Source organism: Lissotriton helveticus, chromosome 2_1, assembly GCF_964261635.1.
Source record: "Lissotriton helveticus chromosome 2_1, aLisHel1.1, whole genome shotgun sequence".
In the NCBI taxonomy this organism is placed as follows: domain Eukaryota; kingdom Metazoa; phylum Chordata; class Amphibia; order Caudata; family Salamandridae; genus Lissotriton; species Lissotriton helveticus.
Window position 1 is genome coordinate 1,110,938,651 of NC_136059.1, and position 17,864 is coordinate 1,110,956,514.

The window sequence follows — 17,864 nt, forward strand, 5'->3', positions numbered from 1 at the left end:
AGAGCAATGTGTCACATTACAGTGGATTCAGTTTGGCAGCTTCCTCAAGTCTAAGAGGACTCCTGCTAATGCCGGTTCAGAGAGGCGGAGTAAGAGATGCACAGATTGAGACTGGAGCCAGCTAAGGACCCAGAGCACTTGCTCCGACATATAGTGCCCAGCAGTGCCAGGAGCAGAGACAGAAGGGAGAAAGGTTCAGATCCGAGGGACTTTTCAAGTAATCTACATCACAAGGATCAAAGTTTAATTACAGGAGTGTGGTGGTTGCACTTGAATCTGGCACCGCTGCAATTCAGGAGATTTAGCACAAAGTGTGCTCCCCTATCCCTAGCCCACCCCTAGTCTCTCTCCCTAAGCAACAGCTAACAAATAGAATGTGTCTAAAGGCTCTGGTTAAAGGTTTGGCACTTGTCTAATGGCAAGTACCATCTTACAAGTGCTAGAAGAAACGATCCAGAGCAACAGCAACAGACAAAACAAGCATTTGCAATGCAATAGGTCTCGTAATTGCGATATTTTGAGCTATTGGCATTGTAAATAACAATGCCTTTTATTTATGTGTTTAAAAAACCTGCAATAATAAAAGGCATGGTCATTGCAATAGGTCATAGTTTCTAAAATGCAAGACCTATTGTATTGCAGATGCTTTTCAGAAGTGGTCGAAATGACGAGTTAGATGGTTATTTGAAATTCCTGAAATGTTACAAATATACCAGGTAGCAGAATAATCCTGCAAACGTTTAGCACAGGAACAAAACTAAGGACTAGCACACAAGCGATGGATGTTAGCTGCACCTGTGTGATTGGCACCATTTTTTTGGAGGGGGGGGGGGGGGGGCAGGGAGGGAGAAGTGCATCTGGGCATCCAAAATGGACACAAGGATGCATTACACGCTAAATACCAATTTTGCATTTAACATAATTTTGTTAATTTTTGTGGAATTTTGCATAATTACACAGAAGGAAATGATGCAAATTTTGCACACCACAGCGTATGACCCTGCACCCTCACACACGTTAGGGAACAGGGCGCCCGCAATCTGGCCAAACTCACTGTGAAACTGCCCATGCAACCGGGAAGGACAGAGACAACTCGCAAGACTCCCTTGCCCCCATCAGCAAATGATTCATTGGAACTGCCCCATCACACAAACACCGCCAACAGTGCCTAGAGGCCACGTAACTGGCAAATATTTCTCTGTAAAAACCTGCGTAACATAACCGTAATAAAGACGGAAGTATTTAAGAGAGTTAATTGCTGTTTATCTTGTAAAATCACAGACTACTGTAAACGTGATCACAGGTGTTAAATGAGTGCAGCGCTGTGACGGGGGCGTCAAATTGATGAATCTGAGCGCTCCTCCGGCCCCATAACTAACCCATACACACACAGCAGACAGGCCCTTGGGTGTAATAAGCCAGACACGGTTTATTTTTCCACAGGGCGGGGGGGGGGGATTACATCCAAAACAAAGCCCCGGCTTCCTGACATGCCGGCGGTGCGAAGGTCTCTGTGTAAACATCGCAGCTCTGGAGCGCCATTTGTTAGACACGGGTGGCGCATGGCAGACAGACCCGTTGCTTGGGCTTGCAGCCTCTGCCAGGGAGGGGCTGTAGATTGCATCATGATATATACTTTATAAATAAATAACCGCCGCCGTGCTCCCTTCGGAAGCTGTGAGGGTGGGCAGCAGGCTGCGAGGTGAGGTATGGTGGGAGCGTGTGAGGCAGACAGGAGACGCCATGCGTGTGCACATCGCCTGTCCGTGCCTGTACATGGTTTGTCTCCCTTTGCGCACCAATCCCACAACAATAGTCTTGCCAAGGCGAAGCAGCACATGCGCTGCGTTCGCTAGGCGAGCACTAACCAGTAGCCCTCCACAACAAGCATTTACAATGCAATGGTTTTGCCTTTGTTAAAGTTAGAGCTATTGGCATTGCTCTTGACATTATTTTTATTTATGTTTTTTTAACATAAATAAATGGCATTGTCATTTACAATGCCACTAGCTTTATCTCTCGCAAATGACACACAGAGCCCCCCCACACACACACCCACACAAAGCTTCCCACACACACAGCCACACAAAGCTTCCCACACACACAGCCACACAAAGCTTCCCACACACACAGCCACACAAGCTTCCCACACACACAGCCACACAGAGCCCTCCACACACACCCACACAGAGCCTTCCACACACACCCACACAGCACAAGCAGGCAACAGGGGCACAAGCAGGCAACAGGGGCACACGGAGGCACAAGCAGGCAACAGGGGCACAAGCAGGCAACAGGGACACACGGAGGCACAAGCAGGCAACAGGGGGACACGGAGGCACAAGCAGGCAACAGGGGCACTTATGGAGGCACAAGCAGGCAACAGGGTCACGAAAACTGAGGCACACGGAGGCACAAGCAGGCAACAGGGGCACACAGAGGCACAAGCAGGCAACAGGGGCACACGGAGGCACAAGCAGGCAAAAGGGTCATGAAAACAAGCACAAGCAGGCAAAAGGGTCAGAAGCAGGAATTGTAATTTAGACGGGGCTTAAGTGGAGAACGGTCAGTAGGGAAGTAGTGCGGCTGGTGCAGTGGTTCCAGGCCGAAAGGTGAGAGGGGCTGTCTGCACCCCAGTTTGGACAGTTTCCACTACCTAACAGGGATTGGTGGGAGGGGGGCATACTTCTTGCTTGCTTTAGGGCTGTTACTTCGGGGACGCAGTGCACGCTCCTGCCTGCTGCCTGCTGCCGCTGGGACACGACAACAGGCAGGGAGAGGACAGGCTGGGAGAGGGCAGGGAGGGGACAGGCTGGGAGAGGGCAGGCTGGGAGAGGGCAGGGAGGGGACAGGCTGGGAGAGGGCAGGCTGGGAGAGGGCAGGGAGAGGGCAGGTTGGGAGAGGGCAGGCTGGAAGTGGACAGGCTGGGAGAGGAAAGGCTGGGAAAGGGCATGGAGGGGACAGGCTGGGAAAGGGCAGGCTGGAAGTGGACAGGCTGGGAGAGGCCAGGCTAGGTAAGGGCAGGGAGGGGACAGGCTGGGAAAGGGCAGGCTGGGAGAGAACAGGCTGGGAGTGGGCAGGCCGCGAGAGGGCAGGCCGCGAGAGGGCAGGCCGCGAGAGGGCAGGCCGCGAGAGGGCAAGCCGCGAGAGGGCAGGCCGCGAGAGGGCAGGCCGGGAGTGGGCAGGCCGGGAGTGGGCAGGCCGGGAGTGGGCAGGCTGGGAGTGGGCAGGCTGGGAGTGGGACAGGAACAGACTAATTTGCATATAGCCAGGTTCTGAGCTGGGATGGTGCAGTGAGCTAAAAAACAGTGTTGGATCTAGCCCTGATCTCTTGACTGGGTGAGAGTATTCCGCTTAATTCAGAAACTCTGTCCATCACCACCCCTTGTTGTTAAATATGTCTCTGCTTGGAAGCAGATGTACCAAGCAAGCTGCCCGCTTGTGCACAAGCCTCATAGCTTTTTGAGGATGCTAAATGACTTCCTGCCTTGTAGGAAACATCACCAATATCTAACTGCTGCCACATCTCTTTTTTTGCCCTTCCTGTTTAATTGGTAGCTAAAGAGCTTCCATGGAACCGGAGAGCCCGGTTAGAGGTAAGCATGGATCCATAGTCCCACCTTCCAGAAGCAGAGATCTCATCCGCAAAGAGAGGGAGGGGCCCTGAAGCCTGAACGCAGTGGTGGGTGGGGATGAGCAACATTGTGTCATCACAATATTCAAGCCCACAGCTGCATGGTCATTGCATCCTCAGAGGGCTACCTGCCAGCGCAGTAAGGTAAGAAGACGCACAATTAAATACGAAGCACGTCTACTCCAGCGAATCACAGGCGGCGCCCAAGCTAGGTCTGGAGCAAGGCACTACTCACAGAAAAACGCTTGAGATTTGGCCTTCTGTGCCCAAAGTGCATGAACGGAGGACAACCGGAGAGCCCGGTTAGAGGTAAGCATGGATCCATAGTCCCACCTTCCAGAAGCAGAGATCTCATCCGCAAAGAGAGGGAGGGGCCCTGAAGCCTGAACGCAGTGGTGGGTGGGGATGAGCAACATTGTGTCATCACAATATTCAAGCCCACAGCTGCATGGTCATTGCATCCTCAGAGGGCTACCTGCCAGCGCAGTAAGGTAAGAAGACGCACAATTAAATACGAAGCACGTCTACTCCAGCGAATCACAGGCGGCGCCCAAGCTAGGTCTGGAGCAAGGCACTACTCACAGAAAAACGCTTGAGATTTGGCCTTCTGTGCCCAAAGTGCATGAACGGAGGACAACCGGAGAGCCCGGTTAGAGGTAAGCATGGATCCATAGTCCCACCTTCCAGAAGCAGAGATCTCATCCGCAAAGAGAGGGAGGGGCCCTGAAGCCTGAACGCAGTGGTGGGTGGGGATGAGCAACATTGTGTCATCACAATATTCAAGCCCACAGCTGCATGGTCATTGCATCCTCAGAGGGCTACCTGCCAGCGCAGTAAGGTAAGAAGACGCACAATTAAATACGAAGCACGTCTACTCCAGCGAATCACAGGCGGCGCCCAAGCTAGGTCTGGAGCAAGGCACTACTCACAGAAAAACGCTTGAGATTTGGCCTTCTGTGCCCAAAGTGCATGAACGGAGGACAAATGGGTGAGAGAAGCATTTGGAATAATCTGCTCCTACTTTGTGTTTTATGTGTATTTCTGGCCTTGCAATAGGGGGCCACCTGATTCCCTGTTACAAATGCACCTTTAACAATGCAGTAAGTGGATGATGGCCTCTTCTACCGAGCAAAGACCTCTTTTGAACTCAAACATTCTAAAATATATTTCGGTAACATTCTTCTTGAAACAAGATGCCTTTTTAAGTCACAGAAATTTTCAAAGAAGAGACCCTTTATTACAATGTCGCTGTTCCTTCACCAAATACAGCTAGAGACTTGCCACACCCAGAAAACCCAACTCAAAACATGGCCCTTCTACAAAATAAAACACATATGTAGTGTCAATTCGTGATAGTTTGTTCTACTAATCAGTAGTTACGATTATTACATTTATTTTAAAATACAAACTAGGGGTCAAGTATGAAGTCGTTTGCATGTTTAATCCGTCATGAAGTATTGATTCTGTAGAAAGAGATCCATACCTCCTCTACACTTCAGACTCTGACATTATGTATGGAAGCAGGCACACATATAGACAGGGCTTTAAGTGGGCCAGGTCCTGCCAGTGCTCAGCAACGATGTTCCAAAAAGCATCTGCTGAGACGGGTCCCTATCTCTCTGGACACAAGGGCAGAAACAGTAAAATACCAGGCGGCTGGCACTCTTTGCGAAGCACATATTTTTAGCTTTTGAGTTTTGGAGCCACGCCCTTTGTTTCATCGGTCGGTTAAGTGCATAGGAGGCTGGGGAGCCTCCGGGGAAGCTGAGTGACATTGTGGGGGGTTCACTGACTGCACAAGTCGTGACCCTGTCTCTTGTTGGTGTATACGTACAGAAACAATGCGATCAAGGAAAAATCCGACCGGCACTGTGGTTGGTAGTAAAGGACAGCCATAAATAGGGTCGCACGTCACACTGTCACTGCACCTGCTGCACTATGGACATCTACGACCATGGGTGGGGCCATGACCATCCTTTGGATGCGGCTGGATCAAGCACCCCTCTTTCCCCACCCATATGCTGCCTGTGCTTGGTTAAACATCAGAAAGTAGGTTCATTAAACACATAACCCCTCCAGCCCATTAACACGCCTGGCCTACGTTAACGAAATCTGTGTCATTAACCCCTTTAGAGCTTGTAAATAAACCTCCCCAGTGCTGCGCTGTCCATTGGAACTAGTGCTGAATGGACGTCCAACGGTCGTGCGCAGCACTGGGGAGGTAGTGGCCGTGACGACCGTTGGCCGACGGCAGCAATTAAGGGGTTAACATTCGGTATGCATAAGACAGCAAGTCCTCTCTGGAGGTATTTTCCTAGCAGTAACTGCACGCAGGCCAGGCACATGCAGACACTGCCAACAACTTACTCTTGAGAAATATACGGGGCCTCTGTGATCCTCATGAAGGGGGAGAACTAATATCATGTCACACTCACAGTTCACATGACACCCTCCTCACCATGAACAGACATTAAAAGCACAGCGCTGTAAGTCTGACAGTCGAGCAATCTGTAAATCGGCTATGAAAAGGCAAAGCATTCATGTAAACATCGAAGAGTATACTGGCATATGGGCTGTGCCACCGAGACCCCACACCAGGAAGGCAAGGCAGCATTTAAAATAAAGGCAGGTGTCAAGCACGGAGTAGAACCCTTCCATGTGCTGACAGAACTCTACTTTCGTTTTTTTGGCACCCCCCGCCCGGTGCATGCATTCCAAATATGCCCCAGTGGAGCATTTACCGCCATCTTTACCCGAGTCCCAGCTTCTTGCCAGACGGCTGAGACCCACGGAGAAGGAGACCCGACACGAGGGAAGGAGGAGGCGCACGGGGATGCACGGGACAGAGGCGCAGGGGACATGGTGACTTCTACTACGGGGGGAGGGGCGGACACCGACAATGTGTCCCGACGCCCCTCTCCCCTTGCAGGCACTCACCGGGTCCGGCGGCTGCTGGACGAGAGCTCCCGCTCCTCGGGACTCTCCGGGGCCGCGGAGGGACGTTCTCTTTCCCCGGGGCTCCTCCTGTGCAAGCAGATCGACTCACCTGCACCTTGCGACGGCGGCACTTCTCCGGTCTCCCTTTTCGGCATGGGAGACCGGCAACATCGACGGCGGCAATCTCGCTGGCACTTCTCCGGTCTCCCTCTTTGGCATGGGAGACCGGCAACGTCCTCCGCATCTCCCGGGGCTCCCTCCAGGCCACGGGAGCCCCGCGGGCGCCGCCATACTTCTTGCCGTCTTCCTTCTTCCCCCGGGCTGCGGGGGGCGGGCACTTCCGGCCGGCTGCGCTAGGATTGGCCGGCCGGCCGGTCACTTCCGGGTCGCCGCGGGCAGCGCGGCGGCCCGTCTCTAGCTCAGGCAGGCGGGCGGCGAAGTTTCCCGAGGAGTGGGCTCCCTCGTGGACCAGCAGTGACGTCCACGCAGCTTCACCAATCAGGAGCAGGATAGTCACTGGTGCCGGCAATGCCGGACCAGATTCGGGGGCGTTCCCGGCTTTCGGCTGACGTCGCGTGACGTCGGCAAAAGCCAAAGAATCTCGGGAACGCCTCCGAATCTGGTCCGGCATTGACGGACAGGCCCCTCGTCCAATGGCTAGGCTCCATTTATGGAGCCAGCCAATAAATGACGAGGGCCGACCCAAACCCCACTACAGTTCTCATCAGGTTTTCGCCTGCGCGAAAAAGCTGCGCAGAGCGCAGCTTTCGCCAGGCAAAACCTAAAAAGGGTGAGCATGACCCCTAGGGCCGGAAAGATATAGCAATGTATGAAGACAAACACATACAATACATGAAAGAAGAGAGTGTAATCTACTCCACTGAGCTGACATTCATATTGGTTGCACACACAGAGCTCATAAACTTTTCAAAGGAGGTGACCCTACACGTGGAGGCTAGGGATCCAAGCAGTTGAGGGTCATCAGCAATACTACTGTACTAGCCTTTTTTATTTGGTGTGGCATTCGCAAAGACCTTTTGTTCATACTAAAATTATATTGATACTATGCTTACTTATATGGGTTTTCAGCCAGCTCTCTTCATCAATTGCTCGTTTGTTGTGCTATTCACATTTTTCTTCCCCCCCATTACAGCATATAGCATGGGACAACGGGTTAATCCACTTCAGCCATTGGCTAACTTAACTGCCTACGACAGTTCCTGTTCTTTCACGAAGAGCACCGACACACAAAGTAGTGCCCCTCACTACCAAGTACTGCTATGGCAAGTTGTTCTTTTTGAGACCAAAGAAAATTGCTTTTAGCCAATTTTTATTTTTTTATACTGGCAAGGGCCTTATAGCGCCACAAAAATAAAGTTTTACAAAATCATGACAAATCAAGCACTGACAAAGACAAAAGGCTGGTTGCCAACACCAAACCTATTGACCTTTTACCAATCCTTGCTAAAATTTCGTAATTGCAGGACGGTTCTTTATCTTTTCTCCTATAGATGTTAGCATGGTATTTTTTTATCACAGCAAATGTATTGCGAGAAAATTCATTTCAATAATAATTTGGCCAACATTTCAGACTGGATTAATTCTTTGACAGCGCTCGTCCATTTTATATTGTAATAGCTACAACAGAATTTGCAACTTTTTAATCGGTCTGTGGTTCTTCAGTTCATGATGGGTGATTAAGCTTGATTTCTATTTGTAAAGGTAGTTCTATTCATACTCAGTGGCATGCAGTGTGTTTGTTGCCAATAACGTTTTGTGTGACCCAGACCAAAACTTGAGTGACATTTTATTGTTTGTGTGTAAGCCGCTCTGTTCTAAAAACATTTATACTGAGGAAATTATTTTTCCACTGCTGCGGATTTTTAATTGCTGAATGGGGACATCCTCTGCTTAGCACAGTGAGTGCTATATGAAGGTGTGGGTGTAAACCTTGCTCTCCAATCGCAATACTCGAAGTGCTCCTTGTACCTTGCAACTAATCAAAAAGGTACAGTGAGACGAGTAAACACATGCAAAGCCCAAACAATATTTTACCTAAAGCAAGTGGTATTAATAATAAAATTGAAGTTCATAAAAGCATTTTGTCTGTGGGAGGCAGCCAATGCAAATCATAAAAAGGTGCAATAATAATACACCTGTATTAAACTTCAAACAACTTTTTCACTACAAACGCTCCGCCGTTTGACTGTTATATTCATTTTTAAGAACATACGTGAAACTGTAGGTTCTATGATTTGAAAGAAAAGAGGTAAGAAAATGTCATGGATAACATGTGGCGTTTAACTATTTTGGTAGTAATGTTAAAAAAAGCATTAGCAAAGTTAATAGGTTTAGATTTAATGTGGCAACACAGGCAAACATACATGCAGATATGAGTTCCGTGCCACCGTACATTAAAACCAGACCTATTTTCTTTACCATTGCTTTATGGTGTTGGTAGTAATAGCAGTGGTGCAGGTGGCAATATTAGTGTTGCTGGTTGTGGTGCTTATATTGATAAAATGGTGGTACTGGTAGTTGCGGTGACATGGTATGACACTGCTGTTATTTGTAGTAACGTGGTAGCGGTTGCAGTGGTGTTGTTCCGGTGGCAGGTGATGCAATGGTATTGATAATTATGCTGGTATTGGCTGCGGTGTCCGTAGAGTGGTGTGGTGATGTGGTATTGGTGGTGGTATTAACCATCGGTATTGATGGTGGTGTGATACTGGTGGTTGTTGCATTGGTGTGGTGTTGTATTTATGATAGTGTGGTATTCAGGCGGCAATTTTCTTAGTGGCGGTGTGGTATTAGTGGAGGTGTGGTATTAGTGGTGGTATTGATATTTGGTGATGATGGCAGTATGGCATTGGTGAGGTGTTTTTTATGGTGGTGTTCTGGTTGTTATGATGGCATTGGTTGTGCTGACATTTGTGGTGGTAATACTGGAGGTACTAGTGGTTCTGAACGTATGAGATAAATAATTTAATATCACAAAAAGTATGATGGTTAACCACTCTTTTCAGAAGTAAAATATTACCTGATGCATTGCAGGGCAAGCATTTCACTATAGGCTGGAAGATAGACCTAACAGTCAACTGCATGAGGTGAAAGATACATGCAACTGGGTAGAGTGAATGCAAACTTTCTATTTTCTAAAGAATAGGAAACATATGCTGTGGTAAATAACTAAAGCTGTCTGTAGCCAGACCTATAAAGAACCATCTTCGAAGAAAGCATTTTAGAACCAGGCATTCGCAGCAACAGCTTGCATTTACATAGGATACTTAGGAAATTAGTCATCAATTTCAAAAGAGGCTTAGCAGGTCTTCTCGATGTACTTCATGATCTACTACACTGGACTATTCATGTCCTCACAGATATAGGATCCTACACTAAAGAAAAAGTCTGACTGCTGATCAAAGCAAAATAATGTTGCTGTAGTTTACCATTTTTATTTACGCTACGGCAAAATGTCAGCTTTGAACTAGTTAATTAATTTGAAAGCGGCGAAATGAAAATAGGTCTAATTGCCACCATCATATAAACACCTGATCACTTGTGTAGAACAAGCATTTACAATGCAATGGTCTCGGCAGCATTAAAGGTAGAGCTATTGGCATTGCTCTTTATTTATTTATTTAAATCTTAAATAAATGACATTGTATTCTGAGAGTTACTCCTGGGGGTAACAATGCATGGTGTGAGTTACTCCCTGTGGGATAAAAATGGAGGTTTACTGAATCTCTGTGTTCGCAACAGTGACCGCTGTCAGTCAGATACTCCCTGGGAATAATAATGGAGCAAATAACAATACATGTTGTAGGGTAAAAAAAAACATGCTGTCAAACACCACCTCGGTCTAACAGTTTATGCCGTCATGCTGTAAATGTGCACACACTCAGAAATTCCGTGTCTGATACCAACAGTACATGCTGCCATGTACAACCTGGGACTAACAATGCAGGCGTCAGATAGGCTGGGGATAAAACTGCAAGTTAGATCGGGGAGGGGGGGGGGGGGAGCGGTAACAGTGCATCCTGTTGAATATTCCCGTGACCAACAAAGCATACTGCATGTACTGCCTGGGACTAATAATGTAGGCTAGGCATTAAAGCCTGTATGCTATTACTACCGGGTGTGGTGCAGGGCTAACGTGGCATGCTTGCACATATGCCCTATTCCCTATGGGCAACAATCCATTCTGTGGGGTACTGCCCGAGGTAATAATGCATGGTGTCATTTGCTCCCTGGGGCTACCAATCATTGTTTACATACACTATATGTGCGCAACTGTGCGCGCCGTCAGGTATTCACGGGAATACTAGTGGAGGCTACCAATTACAAGGGGAGGACAGTGCACGTTGCCAGGTAACCCCGTATGCTGTCAGACTCCGTGTGAGTGATGGCACAGGCTATGGCGTACTCCAGTGGTTATACATACCCAGGTGGCTGCTGCTCCGATGCCTGGGCAGGAGGGGGCCTCTTGTGCACTTTTGACTACCTCATGTATTTTGGTTGCTCACAATTTTTACTCAAGTATTTTGTTTGCTCACGATTGTCACTATTACCTTTACTACCTCATGTAATTTTGGTTGCTCACAGTTTTTACTACCTCATGTATTTTGGTTGCTCACAATTGTCACTATTACCTTATGTAAGTAACGTTTGTTTTTGCAATCTGTTCTTTTGTAATGTTTCTCATTATGTTTCATTTCTGTTCCTAATGTGAAGCGCTCTGACGCCTTCGGGTAAAGTCCGCGCTATATAAAAATGCATAAATAAATATATAAATAAATAAAGAGAGAAGGAGGAGGTGGTGCAGGGGAGGGGTGTCCTGGAAAAGGACATCCAAATCAGGGGAGGGGGATGAGTTGTGGAGGAGGGAAGTGCGGGCCGGGAGAAGGAGGAGGAGCGGAGACCTCCGGGGTCTGAGAGAGGGATCGGGGAGTGTGCGAGCCGAGGGAGGCAGAGGTCAGGGGCAGAGAGCAGAGGGCTGCAGCCGCAGAGAGGAGCCCGGAGCGCGGCAGAGAACTTAGGACCAACAGGGGGTCGGGGCGGCCCCAAGGACTCCCAGATCAAGCAGCAACGAGGAGTTCGGGGCTGCCCAGCGAAGCCGGAGGTAGCAGGCACGGACACACACTCTCCGCCAGGGGTCGCTCTGGAGAGCTACGGAGGACAGGGACCCGCAGAGGGGAGCAGAGCAAGACCCGGAGGAGGGACCGGGAGAGGGCGCCAGGCGACCGGGCATGGATGGGTGCGAGCCACGTCTGGAAATAGGGTAAACTGCACCGCAAGGGCCATGCGCGCCACATTTTAAAGGCATCACGGTGTGGATGTGTGTACATGTGTCTCTGTATGTGTGCGTGTATGTGCGCTCCTGTGTGTGTGTGTGTCTCTGTGTGCGGGGGAGGGGGGGAGTGTCTCTGTCTGCATGTCTGTCTGCGCTCGTGTGTGTGTGTGGCCGCATGCGTGCAGGGGGAGGTGTGCCTGGGTATGTTTGTGCTTCCCAGGAGACAGCCTGGCCGAGCGCGGCGTGTGCCAGTCAGCGCGTGCCACTTTCAAATCGCCTCAAAGGCGAAGCGCGCGGCCAGGATTGTCTCCTGGGAAGCACACATGCCGACAAAAGAGCTTCGGCGGAGACGCGCTTCCGCGCGTTCAGCCGAGCCCTAAAAAGGAAACATGTTACAAGTTAATCTGTAGTGAAGCAAAGGTTGCCACATTCCTGCTCATATGCCAAAAAACATGGTATTCCTGGGCTTTCATTAAACAAATCAGTATGCTTTTGTAGGCTGACAGGGATCCTGGTACAGCAACCTCGATACTATACAGATTGCAACAGACTAGGCTTGGGCAATAGTCAGGCTTACATGATAGAAGGACTTTCTCGCTGCAGAAAACATGCCAGCAAACATCTAGGACAAACTGTAAACAAAAAACGTTGGGGATTTTTTTTATTACCTGATGAGGCTGTAGTGCTTTCTGTGACCTATGTAGAAGTCGAGAAGATGGCAACATTATAACTCAAGTATATTCCTGCATACTCTTTATACTTTTTTAGGCCGAGCCTGAGCAGCATATGCGCTGCCCTGCGAGGCATGCTGTATTCAGACAGGGACTTGAAGCTCTACCAATTCTCCGCCCATATTTTTCATTGGTTTGTGTCCTTGTCCACTGTAAACTGTGACTGTTCATTGGTTAATAGGCTTAGTGGTCCCCCCTTAGTACCGCCATGTCTCATTTTATAACCTCTCATGGCGAAAACCCGTTGTGTGCTGTTACTCGGTAGGCTTTAAATATAGCCTCAGAGCACTATTTTCTCAGCTAGCTTTGTCCTACCTGCTGTTGTAGGCAGGACACGCTCTTTCCTAACGCTTTAAAAAAAAAAAATATAGCACAAACGCATTTGCAATGAAATGAGTGTCACACTTGCGAGAGTTTAAGCTATTGGCATTGTAAATGACAATGCCTTTTATTTATCTGTTTTAAAAACAGCACATAAATAAAAGGCATTGTTATTTACAATTCCAATAGCTCAAACTCTCTTAAATGCGAGACCTATTGCATTGCAAATGCTGGTTCTAACACTACAAGCATGACATTTCCAAGGATGTCCCGACATTTCCTCTTTCGTTTACAGATATGTTCAGTGAAAGTCCAGGCCACCGTTCTACATTCGGGCTCCGAGATTCTGATTTAGCTCCCCAGCCCTAAGATGTTAACAAAAGCTGGCCCACATAAGCTTTTATGGAGTATGTACAGGGTTTAGAGGTCTGCATGGGGAATAGCATAATCGCACTCAGCAACTACCTCCTGACAGAATTTGTTTTCTCAGGCGGAAGTTTGGTTAAAAGGACAACCTTCATCCAAGTTTACTACAATTGGCAATGACTTAATTTATTAAAGACCTTCCATACTTGCGCGCCTAACGCAAATCTTGGACTTAACTCCTATCCAATCACCTTGTAAAGCGTCACTGGCATAACTTTTCACCTCATAACTTTCAAAAGTAAAGCATGGCAGCCCACCAAAGAGTCCTAACCCCACAGGTGAACTGAGAAATTGCTAAAACAGAAAGCATTTGGATCAGCCTTAAAAAGGCTTCAATGTTTTTATTAGCCCATTGACAAGACCTATTAGTTCACCGAATTGAAATTCATTTGTTACACCTTTTCTATATCAGGGTGAACTTTACACTACTGGTGTACAACCTGCGGATCTGTGGATTTTTTGAAGGTCACCTGCATTCAGCGATAGTAAGAGAACAATTCACATAGAAGAGCATTATCACCCAGTCTTTCAAGTCGAAAGCAGTATTAAATCAGATTTGAGACGCTAAAAGTGAAACTCTAATGGATAGAAGGAGTTCCTCCTTCTGAGCTTTAAATAATCCAAGTTTCACAGGACCAGCTTCTAAAGCTGGAGCGAAACAAAGGAAATTTTGGAGCTGATAGAAATCTAGCTAACATGGTTATAAGAATCAAAGTAATGAGCCATTTCGAACAGAGCACTGCCCTTCCTTTAAAAGCTGTATTAATATGGGGTGTTTATTCCCCAAAAAAGTAACAATCAATCCAGTGGAAACCGAGCCACCTCATATCCTGAAAGCATCAATTAAAGACTAGCAATGACGCACCATCTACCCTTTCTGAAACCTGCTCCTCCAATATTATTGCGTCACTTTGACACAACAAAATCCTTTAAAGGCGTGAACTGGAGTAGGCACATGCTCATTAGCCCACAGTTTATTTTAAAAAAGGTCAGTTCACACAGCTACATTAGAGGTAGTACTTTTGACTGACAACCAAAGGACATGCTATTCTACTTTTGTAATCTCCTGTGGAAGTTGATTTTTTTAAAATATTTTTTTATTCACGGTCAGTTTCAAATTCATCATTACAAATAACAATCCGACATTATACAAGTTTTCTTATCAAAGATAAATCAGAGAAGACAGGGACAAACTTACACTGTATATAATGAGAGGAGAAAAAAGGATAAGCCAAGCCATCCGACAGCTAAATAATCAGAAGAGCAAACAGGCAAAAATCATTAAATCTGAATCTAAATCTGAATCACACCATATACCCGCCGCCCCCAAAGGATAAGAGAGCAATCGGAGCAAAGACAAATACTGCTTTGCTATATTCAGGACCAATGATTATAGCTGGGTTCACTCCAATCTAGTCTTCCAGCCTGTTACCGGGGCCCAAGTTTCATAGCTTTCCACCCTTTCTTCTCATATAGACCGTTTTCCAAATTATGTATGGCTAAAAGCCGTGACACCCGTTGTTGAAAAGTGGGAGGGTTAGGGTCCTTCCATGCAGATGCCACACAGATTTTAACTACCGCCATGGCAAGAAATGTAAATTTGCGGTGAGCTACTAGAACATCATCTCTAACCACACCTAAAACCACAAGCTCATTGGTTAATCTTATCTGGATCCTCAGAGTTTGTCCCATAAAGTTCTCTATCGCCCTTTTCAAGGGATCCAACATAGGGCAGGAGGCGAACATATAAACTGTATCAGCCTCGTCGCTGTGACAACGTGGGCAACAAATACCCATAGTCCCACCCCATTGAGCTATTCTAGCAGGGGTGTAATAGAGTTCAAAAATAGTTTTAATACGTTGAGCTTGAAGGTTGGCCACCTTTAAAACTGTACATCCTAACTTAAGTGACGCCCTGAACTCACCCCCTTCAATGCTCAACTTCCTCTGCCACTTCTAGGAATATTTTTCCAGATCATCGTTTTGTTGTTGGCTCAGCTCACCATAAATCTGGGTGATAGTACACCCATCAGGATCTTGCACCCTTTCCATTACTACATCCCTACCAAATGCTCTTGATCCCCCCTTTTCCTTGCAAGGGCCGACCGGATTTGTAAAAATTTTAAACATTTCCTGCACTCCAGATTAAACAGGGTTTGGGTTCTTTCAAATGTAATTATGCCATCGAGATCAGTAATGTCACCAATTGTTTTAACACCCAAAACATCCCACCGCCTCATGACACCATCACGAAAGACCTCAGGTGAAGATGGATTCATGAATAGAGGAGTATAATAATGAATTCTGCCCAATCCCAGCTTTTTCCTAATAGCGGTCCAAACCGATATTGCTGCTCCCAGAGTCTTGAATTTAACTTTTTTATAGTAGTTGGCTTCACTAAAGCTCAGAAGCCAGTTGCGAGCTTCACCTTTTAAAAGTAGCTCATAAAAGCCCAGAATAGCATCATCATCCCTCCACCGGTCGGTCATCTTACCGCCCAGTAGCCCACAAATGTATTGCATCACCGAGGCTCAATAATATGCTCTTAAGTCGGGTCCCGCCCAGCCCCCTCTCTCCCTAGGGAGTGACATAAATCTGAGTGCCCTTCTCGTCCTCCCTTGAGCCCAGATCAACCGGTTAATCATTCTCTCCTTTTCTTTAAACCGAATATTGTCAAACTTCAGGGGTATTGTCCTGAACAGATATAAAACTTTTGGAAGGAATATCATTTTAATAATGTTACATCTTCCCATAATCGAGAGATGTAAATTATTCATCCTGTCAAGGTCTCTCTTTGATTTCTGAATCACTGGAGCGAGATTCTTCTCAATAACTTTGGTTAAATCTGAGGTTACAATAACCCCTAAATAAGTAGCAGAATCAGTTACTCTTGGATCTACCAAGTTGGTCTTATCATTGACTACAATTTGTGTCTTCCCGCGATAAAGTCTGTAGCCAGAATCTGCCCCAAAGCATTCTGCCTCATGTTCTATTTCATCTAAAGCTACAGACGGGTTTACGGCCATAATTGCCAGGTCGTCTGCATAACCCCAGATCTTTGTTTCAAAGCTGTTAAGCCGTATTGGGAGGATGCCCTTGTTTACCTCAATTCTCCTGATAAAGGGGTCAAAATATAGAAGGCTAATAGGAGACCTCGTTCCTCGCGTAATATCTATTGGATCGCTCTGTCCCCCCCCCATCACCCGAAGTCGGATCTTCGGATTCCTATACAGTGCCTGTATGGCTTTCATGCACCCCTTACCAACGTTTACATTCTCCAGTGCAGACCAAAGGAAGCCCCACAAGACCCTATCAAACGCCTTCTGCGCGTCCAGCAGTATAAGCGCCATAGGGTCTCGTGTGACTGAGGTGCCATCAAACAAGTTGCAAACTCTCCTGATATGTTCCACCGTACCCCTTCCTGGGATGAACCCATACTGACAGGGTGAGATCACCTTCCCTATGATAGTACTAAGGCGATTAGCTAAACTTTTTGAGAAGATCTTTGCGTCGCTTTTCATTAGGCTGATCGGCCTATAAGATCCGGGTTCGTTAGGGGGTTTGCCTTTCTTTAAAAAGATAATCATACTGGCTTCTCCCCATGACAGCAGAGGTGTTTACCCACTCTGTACCTGGTGCATCACAAAACTTAAATCTTCTCCCAAAGTTGAAAAAAAAATATGTAAAATTCTAATGGGATTAGATCCGGGTCAATTGCCTTGCCTGATGGCAAATCTTTGATGGCTCCATGAATTTCTTCATCTAAAAATCTAGCCTCAGTGGTCATGGAGTCTTCTTATAGAGAATGCCTCGACGGACGATAACTAACTAATCCTTTACATCCTTAATGTCCCCGACAGTATCCTCCCTATATAGGTTTTGGTAGTACCTGTGGACTACGTTACAAATATCTTTAGGGGTGGTAACTACCGCCCCCTCTGAAGTTTTGATCTCCGAGATGTCCCCCCTGGTAACTCTCTGTCTGGTCTTTAGAGCTAAAATGTGTCCACCTTGCTCACTTAATTCGTGGTGAGTTTGTTCCCAGGCCAAGAATTGGCCTGCTGCTTTAGCAGCCATGGTTTCCCCTGCTGCAACCTTTGCTAAGGCAAGCTTCTGCGCAATCTCGTCTATGTTAAAGCTGGAGCCCTAGCCAATTCTTCTTCTAGGTCCATGATTACTCTATGTATGGCCTCCATCTCCATTGTTTCAATCTTGTTCCATTTCAAAGAATAACTCATGGTTTCCCCCCTAATGCCAACCTTGAGAGCATCCCATACTACCCCAAACCCAGCACTCCCCATGTTAATCTCGAGAAATTCCTTAAGCCATTTATTCATGTGTAAATCATAGTTTGAGTCCTGCAGTAAGGCCAGTTCAAACGTGTAGCTCGTTACCAGAGTCTTCCCAACAGAATTTTGGATCTCTAACACCAAGGGATTATGGTCGGAGACCACTAGTGGAAATGTTTTGATTTTACAGAGGGAGAGACAAGGAGACCAAAAGTAGTCTAGACGTGCTACGG

General features: G+C 47.2%; 1 protein-coding gene across 2 annotated transcripts in view; it reads right to left on the bottom strand.

Moving 5' to 3' along the window:
• The window catches only part of RIC1 (RIC1 partner of RAB6A GEF complex), an 882,831-nt gene that overhangs the window by 729,002 nt on the left and 135,965 nt on the right, over positions 1-17,864 (bottom strand). The gene's annotated exons all lie outside the window — the stretch shown is intronic.